The sequence below is a fragment of the Scylla paramamosain genome, chromosome 39 (assembly GCF_035594125.1).
Source record: "Scylla paramamosain isolate STU-SP2022 chromosome 39, ASM3559412v1, whole genome shotgun sequence".
In the NCBI taxonomy this organism is placed as follows: Eukaryota; Metazoa; Arthropoda; class Malacostraca; order Decapoda; family Portunidae; genus Scylla; species Scylla paramamosain.
In genome coordinates this window covers 9,708,824-9,716,252 of record NC_087189.1, presented here as the reverse complement: position 1 = coordinate 9,716,252, position 7,429 = coordinate 9,708,824, and positions in this window count along the sequence as shown.

Sequence of the window (7,429 nt, the reverse complement as noted above, 5' to 3'; positions counted from 1 at the left end):
TAAATACTGAACAAAAACACGAAATGTCATAAATAAAACGTGTCAAATTCCTCCAAGCAAGAACACATGGATACATGGAAAACAACACTGAAAACAGAACACACTTCAAACGCTGAGAATGTTAAATATGCACAACAGCTGCAACAAAATAAAACGAACAAACACCATTACATATATAACAAGATCAAATAAGAAAATAAAAAGAAGCAAAAATAATAAATGTAAAGCTTGCCAACATTCAGCGGTGTCTAGAATATGAAGGTGGTAGTTAAGTGAGACTGAAGAGGAGGAGCACAAGTCATGCTGCGATTGATGCATGAAGGCAATCAAGGGAGAGGGTCGCACAGAGGAGGCGGGACGCAAGGCGCCTTCAGGCCAGTCACTGCTGGTGTCCCTCGCCTCCCCTTCCTGCCTCGCTGCGAGGTCAAGGGGCCACTACCACCGCTGCCTCAACACTTACACTACCTTTGCGTCTCAACACTGAAATGCTTCAATGAATGGGAATGAACGGGAAAGTAATGGTCACTTAGAATTGCTTATAACAAGTACATGTTACTAAGTGTTTTAAATCAATCTGTCTGTCTGCGTCTGTCTGTTTATCTCTGCCTCACATGTTCACTATAATGCTCTGTAAGAATGAGCATCCCAATCTCTGTTGCTTTGTTGCAGCGCATCTATTTGTATTAATGTTGTGTGTGTGTGTGTATGTGTGTGTGTGTGTGTGTGTGTGTGTGTGTGTGTGTGTGTGTGTGTGTGTGTGCGTGTGTGTGTGTGTGTGTGTGTGTGTGTGTGTGTGTGTGTGTGTGTGTGTGTGTGTGTGTGTGTGTGTGTGTGTGTGTGTGTGTGTGTGTGTGTGTGTGTGTGTGTGGTGTAACATTACGAGTGGAACAATATTTACGAGTATGGGTCAGTAGGTCTGTCTTCTGGTATATTTAGTAGTTTTAGGAAATCAATGACAACTACGTATTGTGCACGAAAAATGGCATACCGTAAATACGAGGCCATGAGAGAAAAATATAGTTAGGTCACTATGTTTGCATTTTCTTCGCTTACAGTAATTGTTATCACGAAAGAATATACGAGTAACGGAAGAGGCATACGTTTATATTTTGCAAACATTATGCTGTATTAATATCCCACTGACTAATTCAGTTAGACTTTTGGTTAAGTACTCACTGCAGGGCACGATAAACTATTTATTAAAGTATTTTACAAAAAAATTGTGCAAATATATTCATTGGAATGAAATGTGGTGGTCTGTACATCTGGAGTTGGTAGGATGAGTCACATTGGTGGTCAAAGCCAAACTGGGAGACTGGGAAGGGTAGGGAGGTGCTGCACACTCACCTCCCATGCTCCCCAGAGTCAGTCAGTTTGGTGGTCTGTTGCCAGATTACAGTAAGATTTGTAGGTCAGTCAGGTTGGTTGTTTTTATGGTTGCCAGGGTCAGTAAGGCAGGTGGTAGGGAAGTGCTACGCACTCACCTAGCCAGGACAGGGTAGGATGTAGGGATGTATGGATCAGGGTCAGAGTGGGACACAGAGCAGGAGGTACTGTTGGTCTGTACATTTGGAGTTGTTCTTTGAAGTTGCCAGGATGAGTCAGGTCAAACTGGGAGACTGGGAAGTGTAGGGAGGTGCTGCACACTCACCTCCCATGCTCCCTAGGGCCAGTCAGTTAGGTGATTACATATCTGTAAGTCAGTCATCAGGTTGGTTGTTTTTGGAGTTGCCAGGGTCAGTCAGTCAGGGTCAGTCCAGGGAAGTGCTACGCACTCACCTTGCCGAGATCAGAAGGGTGGTGGTGGTGGTGGTCTGTACAGTTGGAGTTGCTCTTTGGAGTTGGTAGGATGAGTCAGATTGGTGGTCAAAGTCAAACTGGGAGACTGGGAAGGGTAGGGAGGTGCTGCACACTCACCTCCCGTGCTTCCCAGGTGGGTGGTGGTCTTTGGGGTTGTCAGGGTCAGTCAGTTGGTATTGTTGGGAGTAGTTGGGGATTGTTGGGTCAGTTGGGAGTAGGAGTTTTATTGTTTTTGTTTTATTTACTTATTTTTTCATCTTTTTTTATTACTTTTATTATTTTTTATACCTATATATATTTTATTCTTTTTGGTCTGGCAGTCCGTAGACTTGGGGAGAGAAGGGAAGTGCTGTGCACTCACCTCCCTTGCTCTCCCGAGGTCCGAGGTGGTAAGGAGGTTTTTATTTATTTTTATTTATTTATTTATTTATCTTTATTTATTTATTTATTTTATTTTATTTTATTTATTTTTTTTTTTTTTTGCGTGGTAGGTTAGGAGACAAGGGAAGTGCTATGCACTCACCTTAATTCTTTATCTATTTTTTTTTCTATCTTTTGCCTGGTAGGTTGGAAGAGAAGGGAAGTGCTATGCACTCACCTTTATATTTTTTATTCTGTTAGGTTAAGAGAAGTGCTATGGACTTACCTTTATTTATTTTATTTTTATTTTTTTTTGTTTTTTATTTTTTTTTTGTTTTTATTATTTTTTGCCTGGTAGTCCGTAGACTTGCCAGGGTTAGGTAGGGGAGAGAAGGGAAGCGCTGTGCACTCACCTCCCTTGCTCTCCCGGGGGCCGGTAAGGCGGTGCCTTCCTCCCCTGGGGAGGGGTAGGGAGGTGCTGCGCACTCACCTCCCCTCCTCCCCGTGGGCAGTTCCATCACACATGGTGATGGAGGGATGCTCTTTCAAGGTTTTTGTGAGTTCCGAGAGGGGGGTTCGAACCTACGCGCCCCTCACTTCCCTCACGCCAAACTCAAAGTGCATCACTCTACCCACTGGGCCACGAGGGCCCTTTTTCTTTTTTTTAAAGTTGGTCTATTTCCCCATCTTCCCCATCTTTTTTGTAAAGGTGCTCTATTTAACCACCTTATGTTCACGCCAGTATGTATTAAATAATTACGATGTGAATTATTTTCATGACGTTATATATTTATTGTATTTTGTATGGGATATGACACTGGGTTCCCAAGACTGTCACTACGCCATGAAACCCCAACGGTAAACAAGATATATTTGAACACATCATTTCCCTTCCTGTGTTCATGCAGCACCAAAAGTTCAATAAGAAAAACTGCTGCTCATTCTAATGTGAACGTTCATCCCACAGTGATAATTAGATAACTGTTGACTTGTGGGAGTATGTCGTGGAGTACAAATAGCAGTAGGTAAGATCAGAGAACTTTACAGAGGCAGGAATTCCTTGGTTATGGAGCAGCCTTCTGGAACCCTCCCCTGTGCTGCACCACCACCACCACCACCGACAACAACAACAATAACAACACACCATTACACCTGTCCATCCTGCAGCACATGCAAAAAAAAACATGCAGTAAAAAAACCCAAAGTTTATATTATTCCACTTTAGAATTTACCAAATATTACACGATGTGTACTGAGCACTGGGCTATAGCGGACTACTGGAGTGGCGATCTGTGTATACAAGTGCCGCGTACTTCGTCAGTCCTTCGCCTGGGCCAAAAAACGGAAACGAATTCAAAGAATTCAATTCCAGTGTGAGAATACCGACAGTGGAAGAGAGTTACTTGTAACGGTAATTGCTAGGCAACTAGGCCTAAGGCCATACAGCTCCCGACGCCTCATCTGAAACCTGACCCCAATCCAATGTACACTAACTGAGATTGGTGGGTTCAGGAGTGAATGCAAAAATACTAACAACACATTATGAAAACGTTCTTGGCACAAAGAAGTGGCCGTGTTCATGACGTGTACCATATACCTACGTCCCTACTTCATAACCATGGGGAAGGACTTTCGCTCTGCAGGCATTATGTTATTGTAGCAGCAATGTCATAACAAGCTAATCGTTATTATTCCACACACTTGACCTTTGCTGAATATCATTTAAGTATTTTTTTCCACATATAAAATTAATCAATGAGTGCACGCGGGCCACACTAAATCAACTGGCGCGCGGGCCTACAGTTCAATGACACTGCTCTAGACATTTTTCTTTCCCACTCGACATAAATATAAACAACCAGAACGATCGCTTTTGGGGGATGGAAAACGAGTTTACCAATGACTCATCATAACAAAATATACGGTACTACCATAGACAGCACCCTATCAACGTACTCCTGGCTTGTTCATGAACACAGGTAGCTGTTGATAGGAAGCCTTAAATTACATCAGCCGCTTGGGAAAAAAAAAAAAAAATAAAAAAATAAAACACGCCAGAGTTCAGCCGTGAACTCGTGCGTCATCAGCATCATCACCCAGTTGATTTGTCCAATTTTCCCTTATTGTTATTCAATAGCAATAAGAGAAAATGGGAAAAACTGCAAGGATAACCATGGTAACAGAAGGAAAACAAAGGAAAACATACGTGCACTCGACAACTTGAAAAAAAAAGTTTTGTCTTAGGTGGCGGTGAACAAACTTACCATATTAAATAAACTTGTTATGGCCAAATAGAGCATATATAAGCAACATATTAAAAAAAAAAAAATAATAATAATAATGTAATTCATGGCAAACTAGATATCCTTAGACCAAAAGCAAGAAAAAGCCAAAAATTGTGTTTTGGCCTAAAAAAGGCGAATCTGGCAGTCCTGATCTCCGACAACGTGACGTCATGCGCGGAAAATTGAAAAAAAAAAAAAGTGTAACAAAAGTGGGCTTGCTGGGTTCTCTATACTGTGCCTGGCGCTTTCAAGGGAGGCATCAGTCAATCAGGCTCCGGCTACCATGCGACTCCTATAAGAGTGCACTTCTCGTAAAGGAGCGCCGCACTCCTGCAGCAGTGACCCCTGGTACCTCAAATCCCTATGACAGTCACTGATTGGGTCCTTGAGTTTTCAATGCCCCTCACAGCTAATTGTTCATCATGTGATGAGAGAAGGAGGAGGAGGAGGAGGAGGAGGAGGAGGAGGAGGAGGAGGAGGAGGAGGAGGAGGAGGAGGAGGAGGAGGAGGAGGAGGAAGAGGAGGAGGAGGAGGAGAATAAAAACAAAGCCTAAAGAGCAAAAGTTCCTGAGGTCTTTACTGGGCTGTTTGGGTAACTACTCTACGCTAACTAGTGGAAGAGACAAACAGGATAGCACAGAAAGAGGAACCAAACGAATACAAAAGAAGTCCAAACAGTAACAGACCAAGAGGTCCTTGTAAGTCTGTTTGGGTAACTATTCTACTCTATTAGTGGTAGAGAAAGGATAGCACAGAAGAAGGGTCCTTCCATCCCCCACCCCCAATCCCTCCAGGCAAGGGTCACATGAAAAATGGTACCATGTTGTACAGAAAAAACAACATGGAGTGTGAGAGGAAACTAAAGAAAGACAGGAGGACTACTTCAACCATATACAATCTACATGCCAGCACGGACAGTATTGAGTGAACGTGTTCGTTATTCAGACATGAACAATGACAACCGGGAATTAGTGTCTACATACTTGTCAAGACAGGTTTTCAATGAGTGAACAGTGCCTGAGTTAACGACGCTTGATGGAACACAATTCAACATATTTATGACACGATTGAAGTAAAATGTTTGGCTTCATTTGTTTGAAATCGCTTACCTATTATTTACTATTGTTTCTTGTAATATTAGACATGTTGAATCTTAGGAAGAATTCCGGTCTGATATTTGTGAAAGCCTTAAAAGTTTAGTAAAGCAATATTAGATCCCCTCTTAGCCTGCGTTTGGAGAGGGAGAATAGATCTCGTTCTTTAAGGCGTTCCTTGTAGGGTTTATTGCGAAGCCTTCGAGTAATTTTCGTTACTCTATTTCGTATTGTTGTTTTTTTTATAATCTCTCAATATTCCTTATATAACAGGATGACAAAAACTTTACATTGTATTCAAGATGAGGACGTACAAGTGAGTTGTATAAGGTGAGATTTTTTTTTTTTCAGATTGGAAGGTGAAAACTATTAATTTATTGGCAATTTCAATGACTTCGTTGCATTGTTTGCTTGGTTCAAGATCTGTTGTCACTAAAGCTCCCAGATCTTTATCAGGATCCAAACTTTTGATGGAGGATTACTTTTTATAATTTTCCTGCCGATTGCTATTTCCAATATTTGATACGTGGCATTTATCAAAATTAAAGTTATAAGCCACGTTTCACACCATTCAATGAGAGTGTATGCATCATTTTGCAAAATTTGACGCTGGTTTGGTGTCAGTCTTGTTAGCAATTTTAGTGTCTGTGAATTTTGACAGTTTACTTCTGATTCCTTCGTCTATGTCATTCATATATATTATGAAGAGGATCTGCCCTAAGATTGAACATTGAGGAACGCCACTGCTTACATTAACCCAATTTGAAGAATCAGAGTTTCTGGTGACCCCGCACTACAATATATATTGTACTGTCAAAAAAAGAAGAAGAAAAAACGAAGAAATAAAACAAAACAATAAGGAAGAGGAAAGAAAAAAAAAGGTAGAATAAGTAAAAAGAAAGAAGAAACGGAGAAGATGAATGAAGTATGGAGAATAACAAACGATCATACTACACGGGAAAGGGAAGATAATTGGCACTTGATATCGAGGAAACCGAGGAAACACAAACAAGGACACAGGACCCAAGCACTCCACAACAGGAAGACGGCCATACAACCTGGGAAGGCAGCCTGGGTCAAGGAGGGATTAACGGTAATGATAGCAGGGGCAAGGCAGAGAAAGGATTTGAAAGGGAAAGTAGGCCAGGAGGCGTGAGGCACCAAGAAGGACAAGTCAGCCTACGCCCACTTAACGCTCCGCCTCCAAACTGCCCCTACCCTCTGACTGGCTTCTGTACCAAGCACCACGCCTGTGGGCGGATCACATGCATAGATGAGCAATGTGAATAGTAGATACGTAAAATGTTATGAAAATTACGATAGTTTTTTGAGAGAAACAGGCAGTCCCAAACGACTGTATATTATAGCGTGTAACAGTGGAATAATTCAGTAGTGGAGAGTTGCGGAGAGTAGCAGACACAGACCCAGAGGTTCCAGAGGGCCTGACCAGAGAGGGGTCGAGATGGACGGAATAACTTGAAAGTAAGTGCAGTTTGAAAGCGTAATGCAGTCTATAAATCAATGATCTTATTAAAGGAGGAGCAGGATGTTTAACTGATGTTTTATGTTTGTTATGACAGATGTGTATGATGTACGGAGATTTACTCAGTCATGGAATGTTTATAGTAAGTGATGTGTTGCAGATATCACGTGTGTTTTTGTAACTGAACATTAATGGCGCCGACTGAATATTTGTTGTGTTTGAGCATTTCATATTGTCTGTGTTTTGCACGATGACTGCGCTGATCAGTGAATATGTTCAAGAAATATAAGGTAACACTTAATAACTTTGAATGATTTGAAGATGAATGCGAGTGAGAAATTTTGAGTTGTAAGAAATGTAAATAGTAGTTATTAATCAAAATATGAAAATATTTGTGAGTTTTCCAG